General features: G+C 47.4%; 1 long non-coding RNA gene across 1 annotated transcript; it reads right to left on the bottom strand.

The window, feature by feature from the left end:
• Positions 1-991: 991 nt before the first annotated feature.
• On the bottom strand, positions 992-22,452 carry LOC143186648 (uncharacterized). The gene is made up of 4 exons (XR_013003091.1): positions 22,416-22,452; positions 22,327-22,362; positions 22,172-22,285; positions 992-1,111 (listed from the first exon to the last, which is right to left on the bottom strand). It is a non-coding gene; the product is annotated as an uncharacterized LOC143186648 (long non-coding RNA).
• Between the last annotated feature and the right edge of the window lie 1,059 nt (positions 22,453-23,511).

Below are 23,511 nucleotides of genomic sequence, written 5' to 3'. Positions count from 1 at the left end.
GAGAACAATTTTACTGAATTTACCGTGACAATCAACGTGCTAATCGCAAGTTGAAATCTCTCTAGCGTTAACGAATTGTAACTTGTAACGCAGAGGAGATCACATCTTGTGTACTTGGAGAAACTCTGAGGAACACAGGGTAGAATTGCGCAAGTTTCTCCCGAGATTCGTGCATGAAAGTATTCTTTCTTGTTTGCAGGCAGAAGATGCTCGCTCCAGGAGATCCAGAGGACGAGGAATCCGAGTCAGTCGCAAAGGTAAGATCGTAAATTACGCGTAACGGTGTAGCTTGTAGGAGGTAATTGAGCTAGCAACGAAATCACGTTCCAAGAGACACGCGGTTCACGTTGTTATCCACTAAATAAATATTCATGCGCGCATTGCATTATATTCGGTCTGGCTGGCTCGCGGAAAGAATTACCGACATCCGTTCGCCGATTGTTTTTCGCGGAAGACGCGCCTCCGCTTCATCGGCTCGAATTATGACAATTTCACGGGTGAACGGGTTGAGATCGAAGCATTATATCTCGAGACAGTCTAGCAATATCTAGAGCTTCCTATCAAACCAAAAATCTCAGAGACCTGTTTTCCTTTATCCCTGAAAACCGCGGGAAATAATAAATCTCCGTGGCAAATGAAGACGAATGTTCTAAAGTGAAAGACAGGCACGCGTGTCGATTTCAGAAGAGCCTCCAGAGAAGTATGCGCCAGGATTTGAATAGTATCGGTGGCCTTTGTGCCAGGCTCGAACATATGTCAGAATTAATCACAGTGAGTGGCACAGGTTGAAGGTGGAAGAGACTCCGAATACATGGGGCAGTTTTTCAAGCGTTCGTAAAGTGTTTGATAAAGCGGCGGCAATCGGTTAACCTTTTTAAATGAACGTCATGACGACCACTTACTTGTAGCCCGGTGGCACTTAAACGCCCGTGCACAATGAGATGAAAAGACCAGGAAGAGGTCCAGGGGACGTCAACGAGCATACACGTTTGTCCTCCTCAATGCTGCTCATCCGTCGACATCAGTTACGGTCTCCACAGACTGTCTCCTCCATGGAATTTACTTTCTAGTGCTCTGTCATTTTTTCCCCTTAGCGGACTCGGCGAGATTTCTGGAAAATAATGAGAATCTTGATCGGGGAGGTGTTTGATGTCTTATTTCAATGAGGGGAGATTCCTGAGATTGTTCACTTATGGTATGGGTTGTATTTTCAAACATTCCAGTTTTATAATTTTCAAATTTTCGAATTTTCGAATTTTCAAATTTTCAAATATTCAAATATTCAAATTTTCAAAAATTTAAAAATTCAAAAATTCAAAATTTCAAATATTCAAATATTCAAATTCATCAAAAAGGTAAGATTGTAAGACACATCAAATTCGATGCATCAGAGACAATAAATAATGAGTTTCATCCTTGAAGAGCTCTCCCCTCAAGCCCTCACGATATAAATGTTAACTCCAATAATCAAGCTATCTATCCTAAACCAGTCTTCTTTATTCAGAAGATCTAAAGTCAGCTGATTACCTCATAAACCTCGAAAACAACAAAAAACTCAAAGTCATTTCTCTTTCACCACCGCTCAGGTGTCCACAAGTCCCCACAGCGTTTCCATTGAGGCGCCCTTTGCCCAAAAGTTTCAAGCATCGCTGGCATAAGGTTCCATTAACAGCTAAGTAGGATCGATTCGATTCGTGCTTCTGGTAAATGCTCCCAGCGCGGCAGTTAGTCCCGTGTAAATTGTCTCCGCTCGGCTCTCCTCCCGTCGATCTCCCTCGATCTCTCTCTCTCCCGTTTTTGCGCGAGCGTTAACCGTACAAATTACACGAACCCCATATCCCCGAATACCCAGGCGCAGAATGCTCCGTGCCCCGCGGTGACGAGAGCGAAGCCAGCGAAAGAGAGGGAGAGGGAACGAGTCAAGATTCGAACATGTGGCATCATTTGTTACGTGCAAAGTGGGGTTCGCCCGTTGGGGCATGGGTTATCTAAGCTCGCTTAAACGCGCCCACGTAACCGGAAAACCAATGGCGCGAAGGAACGAGGAGCCAGTGGAGCATGTAAACGACTCAGCTTCTCTCCTGTCAGAGCACCCCAAAATTACAAGCGATCGAAAGAACACCCAAAGAAGAACCTAAACCTTCCCTTAGGCTATCAACCAAACTCCTATAAAAGACCACATAGTCCACTTCCTCCAAAAACTCCTGCCCCCCAGAAGGTCCCTGCGCAAAGGATCCACCCGACATGCAAACGATCAGAGTTTCGACGCGGGTAGGTGGAAATGAGAGAGGAATCGACAGGGAGCGCGTGGCAGAGTCACAGATACCCGATGGGGATCTCGGTTTCCGTGGACATATGGTCAGCCGTGGCTCGCCGTGACAAAAAAGCGCTACAGAAACGGCGACAGAAGTTGGGAGTGTCGGCGGGCGATATATCAGGGCTTAAACTGTCCCGTCGTACCGGGCATGTCCTACCAGCAACGCTCCTCCGCACCCTGCCTGACTAACTGGATGGTCGGCTGGTTAGCTGGTTCGCTGGTTGGCCGGTGCACGTATGGCATTGCGTTCAACAGGGGTGCTGGCATTAGTTAATAGGACCGCTCCGTCAGATCGGGGACGCGCTAATGCAAAAGGGAAATAGAGGATGCTCTGTGCGCAGGATAAAAGGTGGCCGTCTAACCGAATGCGGTTTCCAATCTGTTAGGTTTTTACGCCTCTGATGGGGGGGATTATCGGCCCGATTTCACCCATTTCGCCTAAATTTTTTCTGCCCACCTGATTCGCATTATGGGAGGTCTATATTGGGTCGTTGCACATGAGATCACAAGAAAAGAAGAATTTTTCTGGTGAATGAAGGAGGATGTTGAAGAGAGCAATCTGGACACTCGCGATATCTGCCATTTTTGGTACATGTTTCTCAAGATTTCTCTGCCTCTCTCAGCAGAGTCAATTTGCCAGGTTTCTGAAAAAAATTCGCAGCGAAGGCGCTTTAGGCCGAGAGCCCCGTAAAGGCAAAGCTAATCAGAAGCCGAGTCCACTTCTTGTCGCCGTAGAAACTCCATTACGCATTCAGCTTGCCGTCGGGATTATCATATCCGGAGGATCCTTTGACGAGGATCCCCGATCCCCGACGGAGGACACGAAAAATATAAAACTCGAAGAATCCAGGCGCCTACGTCTCCGCAGCTACCAAACAGACGCGACAGACGACGCCCAGTTAGAAGGGCAAAGCTCGTCCTCGGCGGGCGCGCGCAATGAATAAAAATCGTTTGAAGTATCGCTGGCTGCAAATTAACGCATAATCGTCAAACGTAATGAGGACCAGCGACGCCGTCGTCCCGACGTAAACGAGGCCAGCCCGTCACACTCGGCCCTGCTTCGGGAAACTTTGATTATTTTTTATAATAACTTTGGCCCGCGACCCACGTCTTCCTTCACACCTTCCTGCCTCACTTTTCCTTTTAGCTAGGAACCAAGAGTCGGGGAAGTACGCCGAGACTCTTTGATGATCTGATGTGTTTCTATCTGGAGGATTTTCTTTCTAAATTGCTTATGCACTCAGCAAAGTCTTAATTCTACCTGAGTACTAATTGTGAAAATATCTGTTCAATAGTATCTTCACCCTTAACTTGTATGATGTTAGTATTGTGATATAATTTGATAGAGTTATTATCATTCCAGTGTGAGGAATGACTTAATAAGCTGTGAAGTAATTCATGAATATTTTATATAATAAATATTAAAAGTGAGAAGGTATAAATGTTGTGACTCTATCATACAAGTTAAGGGTTAATTCTCTCAGAATTTCAAACCCAAGAAGAACATCTCGTATCCTCCTGAACTTGTCCCCTCGAACTCTCATTAATACCCTTTCCACTCTCTGGAAATATAAATCCTGTGTTAAATACCTGATGGCCTCAACTCGAATTTTCTAAAAATGTGACACAGAATACTTTGCCTTACAGCGACATAAATGACGTCAGCATCGTATCGCCATAAAGCCGCACCTGCTGAAATAACGAGCAGAAATATGCTCAGGACGTGTAGACTCGGAACGTGTCCGTCCGATTTGATCTCAGATCAGGGTGCAGCGAGGCGGAAGGCGGCTGTTTAAAAGCTTGTCACAGGCGACGGGTGTCGGGCAGGCAGAGGTCCAGGGGGAGGGAATCAGAGGAAAGAGGTTGCTTTTTCCACGGTGCTTACGCAACCCTTGCTCGATAGCTGGGCACGCGGTATCAATTAATTCCGTCCGTATATCTGGGCGCGAGAAGAGGAGAGGAACGGGCCGCATTGTAAGCGGGCCGAGGCCGCTTTCTCGGTGACTAGGCTCGGCTACGCCTCGACCGACGGCCACGCTCGTTTTCTCTTCTGACGGCACGTGCCGTGCACAATGCCCGACTGACTCCCGTTCCACGACTTCCCGGCATCATCGACTCTCGATCGACATGCTCTCTCGCGCCCTTCTCGCCCGCCCCTCGGCCAAACACCCAGGCCAAACAACGCCGCCGATACCAAAAAGCATTTATTCCCGATTCTTTGCCTCTTCCCTCCCTCCCTTCCCGAGGCTTTGTCCTCCGCTTCGCCCCGTTCCATCCCGCTTTGTCTCTCCGCCTCGACGAGGATCGGCCTGTGGGCGGGTCTGTCCCACGCGCTCCTGCACACCGTCGCCCGTTTTTATTGCGCCCAGGAAATTAATGAGATCGCGAGGCGATACGACGGTTACGAGCGTCGCGGTGTCTTTGAGGCTTGCCCGATCCCGAGGGGTGTTTTTCGCGGGAGCCCCTTATTCGTGAGCTTCGGAGCCGTTTTCCCTTGGTTCTTGCCAGATTCGTGGATTTTCGATGCGAGGAATACGCGGCAAGTTCTTCTGGGAGAGACTGTCTAACGAAGCGTTGCCTTGTTTGGCGGAGGAGCGAAGAACGAGATTCATATGCATTCTGGAGAGTCTGGAGGGGCCAGGATTTGGAGAAATTCGGAGTTGTTTGCGAGGGGATCCATTAGCGATTCGTAGTGGGTCGATCAATGAGCAGAATCATCGTTGCTCATTCGTCACGATTGGTCAAGCCGTCGAGACAGTGATTTGCGGTTCGTAAGAGAGATCGACGTTGCTCTGGGAGAGATGGACGCCCTCGAGGGGCGATTCTTGGGGCGATTCTTGGGGCGATTCTTGGGTCGACTCGATCGTGTGTGAAGGAGTCGAGGATCGTGATGATGAATCGAGGAGGCCGCGAGAGAAAACGCAGCCGAAAAGTTCGTGCATCGCGATGCGATACAGCTGACGCTGCGGAGGAGGAAGACTGCAAAGGAATCCTCCGCAGGGGAAAAGGCCGAAGGTGTGGCTGATGGATGAAGATCGATGCCGCGTACGCGACGCAGCGTGCACCACTCTCCCCTCTGATGTCGTTACACCTCATATCATCCCCTTCGACTTAATATCTTGAGACACGCGCCGGGAGAAGCGCCAGGTGCTTTTCTAAATTTGCTTGGAAGACTCTCTTGCTGGAGAATTTGGAGTCATTAGTGCTCTCAATTTTTCTTCACCCTTAGCATATCAAATGGAGTCACATAGGGAACCTAAGGCGATCGAATTCAGATTCTCGAATATTCAAACCTTCAAAATTTAGAAATCTTCAAAAGTCTTCTATAGAGATAATTTTGTTTCACTTTTCTGGAATCTAATTCTTGAACATCTGTACTTGGACTCTGAGTGAATCTTCCAAAAGACAGTAAATTTTCTACTGTAGCGGAAGAAATCTTCCAAAAGAATGGCCCTCTCGTCGAAAACAGCTGGGTTCACCGAGGAAACCGAGTTGTCTCGTTCCACCCTCCGTATGCTCGAGCTTTTCGATAAACTGCAGTTTTACCGAGTTGAAGCCCATTCGCGGAAATATGGTCGTCAAGCTGTTCCTGCCAAACTTTCCTCCTCCTTCTGGTGTTTTCCTCCTCGTACTTCACTTCGCATAGGAAGATCTTCCGAAGCTGAACTCAGCCACGCATCGTAAAGCGACAAAGAGTCGACAAATTCCGCGTATCATCATCACCATTGTCCAAGTATTATTCTTCCTGGCAATAATCGTTCCTTTGTGCTGAACCCTCTAGGAAACTCGCGTCACAGGATCATTCGGATCGCTCATGATCGTGGAGGATCTGAATCCACGAGATCGCAGCGTTTAGTAGCGGGAGTGCTGTCAGGGTGCGATTATTGATGACTGGCATTGATGACGAATGCGAAAGAGCGCTGACCGCTGTCTTCAGCGTTGCCAATGCTTGCTAACGTGAATATAATACCAGTATTTCCCTCCCCAGGGGAGTCCAACAATACTATTTTCATTTTCGGTCGAAGGGTGAAGCTTTCCCCCTTTTTCCCTCTCCATCGCCACTCTTTCTGGTGTCAGAGTTTACCGTATCACTGGAACACGTTCGAACTGGCGAGGACGTAGGCGACGTCGATCTTCCCGACGTAGTCGACGCGGTTGTCGTCCCGCGATCGCATCGGAGGTAATGGCGTGTGCCCTTTCGAAAGCCCTCCCCGTTACGGACGATTTTGTCCCGGGTCGACATTATTTATCACTTTCCAGCGAAGTTTCGAGCCTCTTCTACACACCCTTCAAAGACGCGACAGAGGGGAGGAAACGAGCTGTGGACCTTTATCCATCATAAAGACCACACAGCGTTAAGGATACTCTTCCGGTCAATTGTGTCCTGCGTCTTAGTAATTATGTCGCGCGTGTTAGGGGTGGATATTACACGAGGGATAGTCGTTTAATATTGGGGATGGATTTAGAAGAATGAAATAGAAATAGGTCGTCAGATAATACCAGATTTTTCATATGGAAAATTGCAAAGTTTGACGAAATGCCCAGGCTTGCTAAAATTTTTTTCAGGGATGCCGTTTTCAGAAGCAGAAAGCTTGAAGCTTCCCCTTTAATTTAAAAAAAAGAGCAAGTTGCTACGATTTTTTTTCGCTAAGTTATAGCAACTTTAGTACAGATCAGTTAATGTTAATACTGGCCGTATAGGGCGAAAATGCAAGGGTTACTTGAAAGTGCTGTAACTTTGCGAAAAAAAATCGCAGCGACCTGAATTTTTTTTTAAAGTAAAGGGGAAGGATCGTACTTTATACTACTGCAAACGACATCCCAGAAAAAAATTCTTTCGGGTCCGTGGATTCAGTCAAATTTGGCAATTTTCAATATGACAAACATGCTCTCGTATTTTAAGCGATACAATAGTACAAGTGCATTAAACTTAAAATCGACACATAGTATCTTAAAGTAGAAACCTCAAGCTTTAATTTAAAAGAAAGATTGTGATCCTACGATGATTTTTCGCGAAGTTATCCTCAGTCAAAGTTGACCAATTTCTGGCCAAAATTTTCCTATGCCATAGTTATTGTAACTACCCCTTAATCAAACCTACACAGAACCAACAGCAAATACCTCTGCTGTTACTTCCACTAGCAATGCTTCACGAGTCTGAAATCTAAAGTCACCGACTCGTGAAAGCTTCCCCTGACCTCTGCCCCGTCACTCGGTCAAACGTTCCTCTCGGAAGCGTCGAATAGGACGATCCCGTATTCATGAGCCACGGGGGTGAGGCTGGAAAAAGGAGGAAGGTGGATCCCGTTAGGCAGGAATATCAGTCCGTCATTGAGACCGGGTGGCAAACAAAGCTGACGCGCAAAGAACGCGCACGTGTGTTTGCTGGTACCCGCGGCGCCCTGCGAGAGGTCCGCGCGCAGCGACAGCCCGTCGCAGGATGATCTCTCTCGAGGAAGGAGGAGATGGTTTCGGTATCAAGCGTAATGGGAAGAGGCTCGTCCGTAGGCAGTTCCGAAGGGAATAGCCTGACCCGTTGCGCAAATCCGTAAAGGGGAGTCCGCGACTGCGGAAGGGATCAGGCTGCCACGTGACGAGCGTGTTTGCTGGGTACACAGAGCTCGGTGTTTGGTACACACGGCCTTGGAAGGCACAATGCACGACGGGCTCCACCAAAACAGCGGCGCGACGCCGGCATAAGCGATATTTGTGTCAGCATAAAGGACCCCCTAAAGCCGTGTTAAAAGAACAACCGTCCCCCTCCACTTTGCTCTCTTCTGTACTCCTGTGTCTGCTCTTCTGGGGCCCACGACTCAGAACAATGATGAGGCTTTTTTGCGTGATGCTCTGATGAGCGTTCATTCGGTAAAGTCACTTTTAAGGCTTCCTAAGTGACTTTTAATAAAAGCCGCAGGAAGAGAGAGGGAGCTTCGCCAAGGGGAGGAATCTCAAAATTAGGTTCAAGTGGCTGTATTCTAATTTAAAGGAATTATTAGGAAAAATGGCTCAACTTAGGTGGAAGCGTATACAAATTCTGATTTAGACTTAGAATCAAAAATACTGTAACTCCAGTATCATAAAGAGGGGTATAAATTAGACTCGGAAGGTACTTCAATGCCTCATCAATGAGTAGTACACGTGACTATTAGTACCTACATAAAATTCTGTTGTCAGTGGTGACATATACCAGTCGCAATCACAGTGGCTTGAGACATAACAAGGTTGGACTTCTTGAAGAGCTACAGCATAGGCTGCGCGTGCACGTTCCCCGATTAACCGGCGTGATTTATCGGCTCGTTGATTACATTCCCTTTACGTGTTTATATCGTGTACCGACGTACCTGGAATTCTATACCCTCCGCGTTTGCATATGCAAGCTAATCGCTCGCTCGCGATCGCTCCAGTCTCCCTTCTCCCACCTCATTCTCTCTCTACTTTCAACCTCCTTCGTGTAGCGAGGATCATGTTCGAACAGTTGCCACTGTCACTGACTAAAAATGACTATTTTGACATAGAATAAGAAACAAAGCTAGGATGGACATTTACGAAAACAGAGCAGAATAATATTTTATGGAAAAATTGCCTAGAGCCTAGGAAATTTATTTCACAAAAAAAAAAAATAAGAAGAAAAGTTTTCATTAATGCAGACGATGCAACGAGCGATATTTTGACGCACAATCTTCTTGCAATCATATGTCAGCCTTTTTTGGTAATAATTCTGAAAACAAAGAACATGATTGCAACGAAATCGTGCGTCAAAATATCGCTCGCGTGCACTAACCTTAATACTGCTAGAAGAAAACCGAGTGTGCAAATGTTTTTCGACGCAGCTCCAAAACAAATGCGATCGGATTAACCGCCAAAGGTACAGAGACGTCGACGTCGGTACGGCACAGGATTAATTGGCACAGATAGTCAGGGCAGCGGAAGACTATGACGGCTAAACTAGAGTGCGCGAGCTCCCACGGAGATCGGACACCAGACAATCCTTCCTGGCCGTGCTCTAGCCTGTACACGCTCCGATGCGAGGCCAGATATTTCGGGGCTGCACACACGCTCGCCGGGCACACGCGATAAAAATAATAACGGTCGCGATGACATGTTTATTGCGGGTAATTTTACAACGCGCGAACCGCCTTATCTCCGACGTCGTACAAATTTGCACCGGTTCCACCGATACCGATCTCTAACCAGAATTAGTTGAGCAAACGTCATTCGATGGAAATGAACGAGAGAAGGAATGTATTGAAAAACTGGAACAAAGCGCGGTTTGTCTTCCTCAATCATCTCCAGATCCTTGTCTCGCCTTATCAGCACGCTCGCGAGGCATGGGAACGGTTTCCTCGAAGAGCGAGGCGGGCTAGCCGAGCGGAGGATCGAGTCCAGGGAGAGCTGAATCCGTTTCGCAACCGCGAAAACAATTAGGCTTGCTCGGAGCGCGGCTCGCGATCTTCGGGAGGTGCTCGACTTCCGTGCGAACGCGCAGCTGAAAAAAATCCGCTCCCAACGAGCTGGAACACGATCAGCACTGTGCCCCGCGAGGATTTTCGGCTAAACGACCGTTGGCTGATGTTCGCCGAGGACGAGGCACCCGGTTCCTCGACGACAGTCGCATTAGCCACAGGACGAGGTTACAATGGACCCCTCTGTTTTTCACGCTCCATCGGGATGCCTAAGGGGGCGGGGGATTCAGGGGACCACCGACCCCCTCGCTCGCTCGAACAGAAACCCTCCTACTTAGCGGAGAAGATTTGTGAATCGGACTGTCGCGTGCGAAATAAATAAAAAATTGATGGACCTCGGAATCCTGTGCTCTAGGCGTCGAGTCGACGAGTCTGCTGCGTTTGTTAATACTGTTCAGCTTTGAGGGCTGTGGACTACCCCTAGAGAATCGTTCAATTTTATCTGAGGGTGCGTGAGAACACCTGATAGTAGAACTGTTGCAAGTTGCTGGCGAAAATAAAATCAATATAAGTATGTACACGGTATATTTTGAGGACAGTGAACTACCCTGAATGAATATTAAAAGTTTGCTCAAAGGCAAATTTACCAATGTATCTACACTCTACAGAGTACTGAGGAGAAATATCGTAGTTCTAGTGTAAGTAAAATCTGTTCGAGCATGTTTTCGATTATTCCTGCCTTTGGACCACTCTGTAACTCGTTTTAATATAAAAATTTGAATAAATAGATCCCATGGAATGTTGCCATGGGCTTCCTCTAAAGTCACCGAAAGATTCGCCGTGCAGACTGGTTTTGCACCGCCGGTGTCACGCTAAATCTCGGGCGCATTGTTCGCGCCCCCTCTAGCCGTCACGATTTTCCATTGGCACCCCTCGAGACCCGAGCGCACAGTCAACCTCCACCCCTTATTCCTTCCTCCCCCTCCCGCGGCTTGACGAGTCTCACCCTCGGATTTCGTGATCGCTGGCCAACGTATATATCCGTCCAATCGAGTCTACGACAGTTACGATTCGCGACCCGTTACACCCCACACGGACGTTGTCTTGTTCGTCATCCTCCTGCACAACCCCCATTTTTTCTGCTGACAAAAATTGTAATGGATTTTGGAGATCGTTTGGCTATGCTTGGAATTAATCATTTTTTCAGCCTAGATATTAGGGTATAGTATTTTTTAATAGAAGAATTATTGCTCTAGATGCGAGACGAGTTTATGAAATTTAATAAAGTGTGGTTCTATGGTTTTGAATTTGAAGTATTTGGAGACTAGGTACTTGATAGAATCTAGGGCATTCTAGGGATTCGATACAAGTGAGAATTTGTAAAAAAATAGGGAATAATTTTCCAAGTCATTGGAATAACTCATTGGAAATTGAGAGAAACAATAAAAATAGCCAAGCTGAGTAATAATAAATTAATATCAAGGAACTATAAGACCTTCTCAAAGATATACTTCATACTTGGATAAATAATTAATATTTCATTGCACGAATCAAGGCTCTCCAAGTCGCAGAAATGGCAGCATGACGTTTCCCCGCGATATTTCACGCTGCTCAGATACGCTCGACGATTCCCCGCCGATCGGGGTGATTAACGAGACCGATTAATAATTAAGATCGTCGAAACGGAACCCCTAAAAAGCCGCGGGCTTCTCTCTCGCTCCATCCCGTCGGGAGCGGCGGGTAATGGCAATTTACGCATCCCACGGGGCCAGATAACTTCATATCTTCCCAGTAATCATTTATTCCCTCAATGGGCACGATATTACCAAATTGAATTAGATAAGCGACTACATGTATCTTCCACGTACGTGTTCGCGGGCGTCGGGCGCACGTGCGTTGTGTTCCGCTCATTGATCCAGCTCTACCTTCATTTTTTATTTCACCGAACGCAAACACCCTATCAGATTAATGAACGCAATTAACTCGACGCAACGTTGACCCCAGAGCGTTGATATTTCTATTAAAATCTCGAATCAATAACGCTCCGAGAGTTCGACAGACAGCAGCAAAGCTGTCCATAGAGAAGCAGAGCCAGATAAATTGACCCTCCATCGCTAAATACATTCGTTTGACGTTCGGGGTGCGAGACACGTAGGGATCGCTCGATTCATAAAGACCTACGTCGCATTAGATGGAAAACGGAAACAACCATGAAGGCATCGGGGCTTTTCAAGGCAAACGCATCGGTTCTGCCCGTCCGATTCCACCATTCTTAATCATCGCTGACAGATTATGTCGATTAGTCATCTGGCTACGGACGCCCACGTGGTCGGTACAATGTTTCCTCCAAATCTTATTTTCCTCGCGAAATCCACCTCTGACATTTAACTCGACACGAAATTCGATCGCGAGTTATCCTACACACAGCTTAACAATCGCCTACCTGCACTCGATGACCACTCCAATTTGCAAATACCCTGGCGGAGGCTGTCGGTGGTGCTTATTCGAATAAATAAACCGGAGGCGATATTTGCACAAAGGCAGAGGAGACAAGCTAAATAGCGAGCAGCATTGAAACGTAAACGGCACCGCAAGTGTCGCCGAGTGTTGCCCGCGCCTCGATATTGGCTGGCACGTGGGGCGAAACGCGGAGGATGTTTTGTTACCAGCGTGTGATCCACGCCACGTGCCGGAGATTAATGTGTTTTGATTTTTAGACTTCGTATTATAGCCGACGTAAGCCTTGACCCCGCATTGTGCGCGCCACAACCATCGGCTCCATTATAGGAGAGCTAGCAGGAAGCGCGAATTCTGCAGGATGCCCCCAGGAATCGCTGTCGAATCGATCTTTTTAACGTCCGACCCCCCGTGGATTCTGTCGAGGACTATTTATCGCGGAAAAATATAGGGAACTGTTTGGCTTTGCGATTAAAAGAGATTCCAGAGTACTAGAATATTAGATATCTCTATAACACAAAATCAAAGAATCACTAATTAAGAGTTTAGAAATTGTCGATATTTGAGCTGCTGTAACTCTGCGAAAAAAAATCGCACGACAGTCAGCCTGGTCTCATTTTAAAGGGAAAGGCCTCTACTTTTTCACTGCTGAATTGAACTTGTTCAAAAAAAAATTCTTCACTTCATGACACGCTGAGAAAGAGAGGGTGGTTTTCTCCTGAATTTTTGTCGAATTCAAGCGACTGTCTGGAGCTGAATAAATTTTTTTCGCGACTAATTCTGCAGTAGAATGCAAGCTTGAACCTTCCCCTTTCGAACGAGACCTTAGCGAGTGGTCTGCGATTTTTTTTTGCCGTGTTATCGCACTTTGAATGAAAAGTGTGATTCTGGCTTCAGAATAGCACAATCCTCCAGGACTCAAAAAATTGCCAATCTTTGAGCTGCTGTAACTCTGCGAAAAAAAATCATACGGCAATGAGCCTGGTCTCATTTTAAAGGGCAAAGTCTCTACTTTCTCACATATACCGTAAATTAACCTACAAAATTTAGCCAGCGCTATACACTCGTCGAAAACCAACAAGGCTGTGTCGAGGAATCTCTAGACACGTTGATATTTCGCGCGAAGAATTCGAGAACTGTTTGACAAGCAAACACTGTGTTCTAGCGGTGTATCTCGGAGATCCTGTTTGGGCGAGGTAACGTTAAAATAATTTCAGAGAGAGGGATGAGGAGCCGGGTTATTCGCACCGTTTCAATTTATCTCTGGTTTTTAACGTTTCAATTTAATTGACGGCACTCGAACGACAAAGAGAGGGCCTCGAGAGAGGCAGAGGTAGGAAGAGACGACCCGATTAATTCCTTTGTCGCCTATCTGCCGGGTGGAATAACAAACCTCTTCGACGGACGGGAGTCGAGAGGATACAAGGACGATAAAATCACGAGGGTCCACGGGATGCCCGGATAAAAAGACTGTAAAGTGAGAGGGACGAGGGGGTGGGAGGTTTGGAAAGGGTGGAGGCTCTGTCGGACCTCCATCCCTTCATTTTCCAGCATCGGCCGCGTCGGCGGAGGGAGGAATAGCAATTAAAAGTATCTGGCACAATCTTCGTTAAACTTCTTCCTCGTTCTTGGTCGGGAGGGAAGGCATTATTAAAACGTGCCGTCGGCTGCAACCGCTATACCTCTCATCCTGCTCCCTCAGATTTCCCCCTCGTCCCCCCTGTCGCCACCCTCTCGCCACAGGGACCGCGCTACGTTTTCAACTCTTTTGCATAGAAAATGCCGCGCCACTCCGCCGAATCGGGAGTTGTAAGTATCGTTGTTCAAAGACTCCGACGTCTTCGGTGAACGTCCAATTCCACCCTCATCCCCCAACCCCTCAGAAGCCCTTTTCCTATGTAAATGTTTCATAGGTTCCCACTGGCGAACGCGGAATTTCTGAACGCGTCTTTTGTCGTCTCCCCGAGCTCCCTTCGAACTTCACCTCGAATCGTATTAATTCTGAGACATCGATACCGAGAATGATTTCACGCGCCAAGAACAAAAGAGTCTATAGCACAAGTCATTGTTACCTCGATTATGCCTCTGGCGTCTGTGGAAAATAGATGTTGCGCAGAAACGTCACGACGGAAGCCTCGGTTTATCGAGAATTTTGAGAATGGTAATGCGGAAGCTCTGGCAGAGACAGAGGGTGGGAAGGGGTGAGAGAGGCTTCTGGAAGGTAAGAAAGGGAGAAGTTCTCAGGGTCTCTGCGAGTAATCCTGCCGACGGCACGGAGGTCGAGGAATATAGGATGAAAATACCTGGAGTTAGAGAGGTCTTACTTGTCTCACCCTCTTCGCACCCCTTCCACGCGGCCCGCTTTCTCGCGCTGCCGGATCGTCGCCCCAAATAAGACAGAAGTCGTCATATAATTCCGCGACTAATGCCCGACCCTATTAAGACCCATCCTGCGGCCGATTATTCGTTTGCATACAAGGCAGACTCGATAATACAATCACACAGCACATACCTGTTTGCTCTTCTCTTTCGCGAGCCTTTGGGAAGGAAAAGCCTTGATCCTGGCAGATGGCAACAGATGGATAGTAGGCAGCTTCTGTAAGAAATTTTTACGGCTAAATAAATAACTCTCTCGAGATAGCAGGGACGTATTAAACCGAGTTTAGAAGTCTCTCTGAAACCGCCACAAAGTTTGTACAGGCTTCGTGTCACAGTTGCTGAGAACAGCTCTTGCCTTTACGATTGACAGTGAGAATTCTTCCACAATGATTATTCCGCCAGGTTTTGAGAAACTTAGCTCTGCGGGCTCTGATAGCTCTGACTGTCGCGAGGATCCTCTATAAAAGCACGACGAGAGAGGCTGCTTTTTAATATGCCCCGAACGAGCTCGAATAAATTAATTAAGAACTAATGACACGATCGTGGGTAACACTCACTCGCATCAGGGTGCTCGAGACGCAGAAAAAGGAAACGGGGGTGGCTCAGAGGGGCGGAAGAGCGGGAAAGAATTCCGTCACGATCTCGTCTGCGCTTGCTTTGTCCCTTGCTTTGATTTCTTCTCTCCGGTGCTCTCGACGGGAGAGAGCAAAGGGCCGAGAGAAAGCGAGAGGCCGCGGGGGAGGGCAGACACGAAATGGAGAGACACAGACATAAAGAGACAGATAGAGAGAGAAAGAGGCTTTAGCTGGTTCGGTACCGGGAGAGTGAACGATATTTACATGCGATTTGCATACTAGTTGATCCCTATTGCTTCCATCTCCAACGAGCCAGCAGGGGCGGCGGACCTACACCCGAACCCTCCGTCATGCCGCGCCCTCCTCCTCGTCCTCCACCTCGCCCTCTCGTTTCACGATTCCACGAGTTTTCATCTCTATCTGCCTCCTCTCCTGCTGCCGAGTGTCTCCGCGGAGAACCGAGACTTCGCACGTTCTCCCGCGGCGGCGGGTAAGCGAAACCCTTAACGCTAAAGCGAACAGGGCATTCGACGTTCTTCGAATCCTCCTCTCTTCGTTATCATCGCGCGCCTTAATGAAGTGTCCTCATTCCCTCTTCCCTCCTCCACCCTCTGCACCCTGCGCAACCTCTCGCGTGCTCGTTCGCTCGCGAACGCCGCGAGGAATTCACGTTCGCGAGGAAATCGTCGCGACTCACACCCTGCTACCCCCTTGCTCTACTTCGACTCTAGAGAGCGAGAAAAAACTTGAGCGAGACGGGGATCGTTTCCTGCGAGGAAGAAGAAAATTGGCAAGCTGTTTGCCAGACTTTGGTCCAGGGGATCCGACGGATTAAATGAGACAGGGAAATCGGCGTAATCAGGTCATATAAATGTGGCTGGCTAATTGCAGATAGTCGGGGCGCGTGTTAAGGAGACCGAAAGGTAAGTCGTGGCTGACGGACGAAGAAGAGGGGCTTGCTTTCCTATCTCGCTACCAAATGGGGAGACCGAATTAGTCGGGATAATCGAGTCGGCGGAGGAAGGAGGCTGGAGTTAGGAGCTAAAGCTTGTTTCTTCTGGAACGTAAAATCTGCTGGCAGCCTCGAGGACCTTGTAGACTAGCGGAAAAGAGGAATAGTATTAACTCTGTCGCGTAATATTTTTATGCAGATTCGGGGCCAAGCTAGAGCGAGGGAATTCGGTGCTGGTCGTGTTTAGAGGGCCGAGTTTTCTTCGCCACTTAATTAAACGAGGAAGGAAAGAGCGTCTGGTTCTAAGCGCGATTCTATCTACGTGCGGTATCCCATTTTTCGTCCTCCCGCAGGGTGCTGGGTGGAGAGAGGGGGAGCGAGAATGTTTTAAGAAAAGCAGGCATGGGTCCATCCAGGAGAGGCGATTGATATCTGAGCGTGCTGCCACGTGAGCTCCCGAAGCACGGCGTCTAATTAACTCCGTGACTGGCTGACCCCACGTGACCCTGGGCTCGTTGCATGCCTCGATGGCGCCTGTGTGCTTGCACATGCACGCGTCCATCTACGTGCACACGTGTTGCATCGACTCGCACACCTAACGGACCGCTATTCCGTCGTAGATAGAGACATCATCGTGCCACCGACTCGCTCTACACGTTAACCTTATACGGTTCCCGGCTCGCAGAGGAGGACCCTGCCTCTGCGACGATGCACGAACAGCCTGATGCACGAACCTTCGAGCCGGACGCTGCATCCAGGTCGGGGGATCGCGAGAAATGCGTGCAAATTGAGACACCAGATTTTGCTACTAAAAGTCTTGCAAGTTAATGACACTAAGTATTGTATGGGTACTTTGAAAGGGAGAGTTAGCAGAAGATGCCTTAGGGAAATAGAACATTTTTCAAAGTACATATTTTTTTAAGGAAATTGCATTTGGGAACTAACACAGTTTAAATAATTTCCTTTTTTCCTAAGATATCCTGTACTTTCAAATTTTTCATGGTTTTTCACGGATGGAAAAAATTGTCAATCTTTGAGCTGCTGTAACTTTGCGAAAAAAAATCGCACGACAGTGAGCCTGGTCTCATTTTAAAGGGAAAAGCCTCTACTTTTTCACTCCTGAATCGAACTTGTCCAAAAAAAATTCTTGACTTCATGACACGCTGAGAAAGAGAGGGTGGTTTTCTCCTAAATTTTTGTCGAATTCAAGCGACTGTCTGGAGCTGAATAAATTTTTTTCGCGACTAATTCTGCAGTAGAATGCAAGTTTGAACCCTCCCCTTTCGAACGAGACCTTAGCGAGTGGTCTGCGATTTTTTTTCGCCGAGTTATCGCACTTTGAATGAAAAGTGTGACTCTGGCCTCAAAATAGCACAATCCTCCAGGACTCAAAAAATTGCCAATCTTTGAGCTGATGTAACTCTGCGAAAAAAAATCGTACGGCAATGAGCCTGGTCTCATTTTGAAGAGTGAAGCCTCTACTTTTCCATTCCTGAATTGATTTTTTTCGAAATTACTTTTCTACTCTGCTGCAAGTGGAGAAAGAGGAAATAACTTTTCCCTGAAACCTAGGAACCATAGGAAATATCTAGAAGAACTACATCCGATTCACAAGCCCCAGTTTGACCAGAAACTTCCAATCTAAAGAATGAAAACCAATCTCCACAATTATCAATCCTCTCCCATCGCAGAAGCCTGACCCGCCTCTCTTCCACACTCCCTGGATATTCCCAGGTGAACCGCGATGGAATCGTTAATTTTTCATTATCTTTATCGACCCACGGCGACATGCACGCTCGTCGCAAATGTCACGATCCGCTCGTGGACGAGATCGCGGGGCCCCGTTTTTCGCACGGCCTCCTACGAGCGATGCAGCTCGGCGCCGAGGACAGAGACATACCCGCGGCCCTTGGTGTTTCGTTAATTAAAATGAACGAACGAACGAACTGGTTAATTTTATGCGAGTGGCGAATCGGACCGGCGTGCATGGCTTTCCCATTACCGCGCCCACCTCTCCCTGACGTCGATTGGTCATTGGTGTCACCAGCGATCATGCTCCGCTCCTCTGCCAGCGTCATCCAGGAATATCCCCGCACGATTTCGTCCCACTATAATCACCGCGTCTCATACCCTGATAACAGCGAGGTGGCACGCGCGAACTCGCTCTAAAACGACGATCTTCTCTCCGCGGTAAATATAAATACTCTTAGGAGTTTATCTGGCGAAATTCTCGAAGGGGCCGAGCGATTCATTCCGCTTAAGCCCGGGGAAAGCGCGCGCAAAGCGGCATTTAATGTGGCCAGATACAGTGATACACTGTTTATTGCCAGGGACCCTGGGGAATTTTGAGCAGGCGCGACACGATGCTCGCTGGGTCTCGTTTTGTCTCGTCGCCGATTGCGCGCCTAATGGCGAATAAATCTTAATGAACGTCAAAAAACGAGACAGCGTCGCGACGCTGGTTTAATGGATATAAATTCGTGCCGCGAAGGCAGGTGGCCGCGAGTCGGACACGAGAGACCTCGGGAAATGTTTGTCCTGTCTGCCAGGCAGCTCGTATTTTCCGGAGGAATAAAAATTTTGTTAGCCCGCTAGACCGAGCGATTTCGAAATTTCGATCGGTCGTGACGGGGGAGGCGTGGGCGGACAGGGAGCGGGGAGGATCCAGCGTGGAAAACAGGGTGTGGCGCGTGAGAGCTGGCTCACCTGAAACAACACAACGTTTTCAGATCGCTGATCCTATAAGCGTCCACGTTTGATCCCTCTGTTGTTTTGCGAACGCGTCCTGCCTCCCGGTTAATTCGCGAGAGCCTGGCGCGAGCATTCTTCGACTCGCTGCGCTCCACTTCGACCTGACCCGCTCGTGCAGAAACACGGGGCTTGGGGAAAGGATGATTCACGAATTTCTGAGCTCTCAGAGAACTGAATTTTCAAATATTCAGGGAGCTTCTATGGAGAAAGACAGATTTTCGGGAAGACCTGGGAAAAATTCATAAAATAGTTCAACCTAACAAGAGCATTAGTATAGGAGGGACAATAGCACCTTTGGGACTAGGATAGGACACCCTAGTTAGTGTACCTGAACTCTTCAGATATTCCAGGCATCCTTGATCTCGTTTTCAAAGAGACAAAACACGTTGCCAAGAGAAAGCTATACCGAAAAGGCCCAGTTGTTCTTTCCAATTGCTCCATGTAGTCGGTGGGCAAATAAAATTTGTCCAGAAGAGCGAAGGGAGAAGGGAGAAGAAAGGCAACGAGGAGCGAGACTCGTCAAGTCATGCAGAATAGTAGAGATATATCGCGGCGTAATATGCAAAGCGGATCGGATGTACCCGGCGGGGGGTGAAAGCGGGAGCCAAGGGGTGATTAGCGGGACAAAAGCTGGCGCCGCTACAAGTGGAACCAAATTGGTAGAAAATTGATAATCAACCGCCAATATCAACCTCCATTGGGAACCGTGGGCTCTGGCCCGGTGATCGAGAAGAGGGCAGAGGATTACGTAGAAACACGCGCGAAATGTTTGCCCCCGGGAATAAAAGGCAGACAAGATCGAATCGCGTGTCGAACAATCGCGTGTCTCTTGGAAATTAAAACGCGCGTGCGCTGATACTTAGAATTGCGATAGTTTAACTGCTACAAGAGAAAATCGCTGGCCAGATTGCGACTTTCCTTGTTAATTAATTGTAAATACTAAGCGACGCCAATTCGAGGACAATTCCCGCAGGAATTTGTATTGTTATTTCAGGGAGCGTCTAGAGAAGAGCTGAATAATCGAGGTGAGGGGACGTGGGACACTGAAGAAAAGGGATCAAACGGTTCGAGTGTGGAAAAAGGCACTCGGTTAAGGAGTCAAGCCTACGAGCATCCTCTGTGAATGGAACACGTGTACGGTGTCAGGCGTCTATCGAAAAAGTTCATCGTCGCGAAGGTCCCGTGAAAGAGTTTCCCAGAATGTGAGCCGTGGCGGCGAGTGTGTAATCGAAGGAATCGTGGAACACTTTTCTCATGCAAATACAACCGATGCGGGCCCGAAGAAAGGACAACGAACTTCTCCTTTGGTCTGCTTAAAACTTCCAACTTAGGTCCTTTTAAATTTAAATGCCTCTCCCCTACTCGACGCTGCTCCTCTCTCAACGCGCTGCCGTCGCGAGGACAGGCGCAAAAAGCATCGAAGAGCGATGGAATAATTTTAGGGAAACTTTGCCCGGCAAATAAACGATAAACAAATTCGAATCCATCGGAAAGGGAATTTCGAAGCGCTTCCTGGTAACTCTGGGAATTTTACAACGCTCGTAAAAGGGCACGCTTGCTATGGTAATCATTAAAACGAATAAAATTTTCGCCACGCGCGTAATAATAAGCGGTCGCACGAATATACCGTAATAATTACGAGCAGGCGGCCCCGGTATCATCGTAGTAATATTAAATATATATCAAAAATTATCATTGCGCGACGCGGTCGGTCCAATGACCAGAAAAATATTTGCCTATAACGTGGGCCGACGCACCTGGACACGGTCCCATTTGAAATTCGGATTATTATAATTACGGCGCGCGATTAAAAACGAGAAGGCGAGGGGGGATGGAGGCGGCGAGCTTCGACGATATAATTATAAAGAGTTACACGGTGGGCCGCGTCTACGGGCGAGTTTAATCGAAAATTTCATGCGCATTAAATTAAGAATAGATTGTAACGCATCATAATGCACCTCCCACGTTCATTTTCACCGTGCAGCGAAAAAAGGAGGAGCTTTAATCACCCTGTACACGCGAGTGTTCCTGCTCCAGGGTTTCCGTATTGACACAGGACAGCGGATTAAAAAGGGATTCTTTCTAATGGGACGGCGAGAGCGTGTTAATGTACGCGCGCGCGGAATCGCGATGTCGCTGGAAGAGAGACAGAGAGGAAACAGGAAGGAAGGAGTTTCCGACGTCCGCGAGAACGATCCGTCGAGGGAGGGGACGGGAGTGACGAGGTAAAAGAGAAGAGTTATTAAAATGTAAATACGAATCGACAATCTGTAACCCGCCGCGTCCCGTTAAGCACGCGCGCTCCCGTGTAGATAAACGTGCATCGAATATTCGCGAGAGCGCGATCACCGTGACGCAAATGGGCTCCGCGGAAAACTTATTCCCTCGCAACTTTTTATCGACTGCCCTTGCTGCCCTTTTCTTCTCGATTTCTCGCGGCTTTTCAGTAGTCACAGTCAATCAAATTGAGTGATAGATATTCGAAAAGTGGTGCAACTCAAAGTTTTACGTTTTTCAAAATTTCGACAAAAATTGGCTAACTTTGATTGACGATAACTCCGCGAAAAATGATCGTAGGATTATCATTTTTTTTCTAAATTAAAGCCTGAAGTCTCTATTTTAAGGTGATGTACCTTCATTTTAAGTTTAATGCACTCCTATTATTGGAATTCTTTAAATCCGAGGGCATGCTTGAGATACTGAAAATTGCAAAGTTTGACAGAATGCACAGGCTTGAAAAAATTTTTTTCAGAAATTTCGTTTAGGGGAGCATAAAGATGAATCCTTTCCCTTTAGTTTACAAAAAAATTCAGGTCGCTGCGATTTTTTTTTGCAGAGTTACAGCATTTTAAAGTAACCCTTGCATTTTTGTTATGTAACGCCACTACTCCATGTGCTGCAAAAATGCAAGGGTTGCTTCAAAGTGCTGTAACTTTGCGAAAAAAAATCGCTCGGACTTGAATTTTTTTTTAAATTAAAGAGGAAGGTCCGTACTTTATGACACTATAAACAAAATCTCCGAAAAAAATTCTGTCACGTTCGTGGATTCGATCAAAGCTTGCAATTTTCAATATGACAAACATGCCCTCAGATTTCAAGGGTTACAGTAATAGCAGTGAACTATGCTTAAAATTAAGTTATAGTATCTTAAAGTAGAAACTTCAGGCTTCAATTTAGAAAAAAAATCATGATCGTACGACGATTTTTCGCGGAGTTATCTTTAGTCAAAGTTGACCAATTTGTGATCAAAATTTTTCTATGCCATAATTTTTCTAAGTAGTGTATATACACAAAATATTGAGTTAATTTTTGCAATATTACTAAGTCGATTAATTACCTTGAGTATTGAAAAACCGTGGTACAGGGATCAGCAGATCCGAGGGCGCTTGCCAAAACCCAGGAATATTCCTCGAATCTGCTGGGAATAAAAATCCTTCAGCGTGTTCTGCTTCTGTTTTTTACGGTGTCCCGGCCATAAATTTATATCCCCGCTTCCTCCAGAGCTCTCCTTTTCTCTCCGTCGACTGGCTTTACAGATTTATGGACTTATAGATTCTTTCTCCTGCCTCCGTCCCTTGGACCCCGCTCCGACTTAGCAGCCAGCCTCGAATCCTTCATCCCTCTTGTTTCCTACGATTCTCCAGCCCCCACTGCACCACCCAGCTTCTTGCCTCCAGTAATACACCCTCGAGCCGCGAGTTCTGCAGCGACTAAGAAAAACTGTCCACTTGGCCCAGATACGTTTGTCTCCAGTGTACCTTCGCTATCTCAGATTCTTGCTATCTGCCACAGGCCACGCCTACGTCTGTTGCGATCGTAACCGATCAGGAACAGATAGACGAGGAAAGAAGGTAACTCTCCTTTGATGACTGGTGCCACAGAACTCGAAGCTAAGCACACTTTTATGCACCTTGATACACTTATTTTAAAGATTATCAGAATGGGTAATACGAAGATCTAAATCCAGGAAGATATTAAAATTAATTATTTCACGATCACTAGATACACTACTTGCTTTTACTTCGACGTCTGGCAAAGGAATGACGACGGTGGATCTTATTGCACCCCACTCATCCAAGAACCGTCTGTTTTATTACCAGCAGGCCCTATTATAAAACCATTATTGGTCCCAAGCTCCAGCCTATTCAGGTATACGGTTCTACCATTTCGACGTTTATTTATTTTCTTACAATATTGTGACCTTCAGTGAGCATAACCTCCTCTGCTAGATCTAGTTAAAAAAGGGATCTAGGGAACAATTTCCAACAGACTGAACATCGTGTAACTCGTCACGCAATTATATCTCCGAGTCTGAGGGTCTCTCAGAGGCATCGAAAGCGAAATCCCACGGGATGACAGTAACCACAGCCGGTTCCTTTCCATGGCCGGTGGAATCTCATTCTTCGTCCCCTTTGGCTGGCAGCATCATCCCCCGCTAGGGGTCCCTGCTCCCTCTCTGTTCCTCCGCTCCTTCGTTGATTGCTCTCTCGCGCTTCGCGGCGCACCGGCGGCCGCGATAGCTCATAAATATTCAATGGCCACGCGGCCAAGATAAACTAATTAAAACTTAGATCTCGGTAGTCACTTTAGATTTTTACTTACACAAGAAGCATTTCAGCGCGGCTGCCCGGGCAGAAAAAAAGTCTACACGGAGCCGCGAATCGGATTCGAAGCCGC

Source organism: Calliopsis andreniformis, unplaced genomic scaffold (genome assembly GCF_051401765.1).
Source record: "Calliopsis andreniformis isolate RMS-2024a unplaced genomic scaffold, iyCalAndr_principal scaffold0022, whole genome shotgun sequence".
Classification (NCBI taxonomy): Eukaryota; Metazoa; Arthropoda; class Insecta; order Hymenoptera; family Andrenidae; genus Calliopsis; species Calliopsis andreniformis.
Note: the sequence above shows the minus strand (reverse complement) of the source record. Positions and strands in the feature narration are given on the sequence as shown.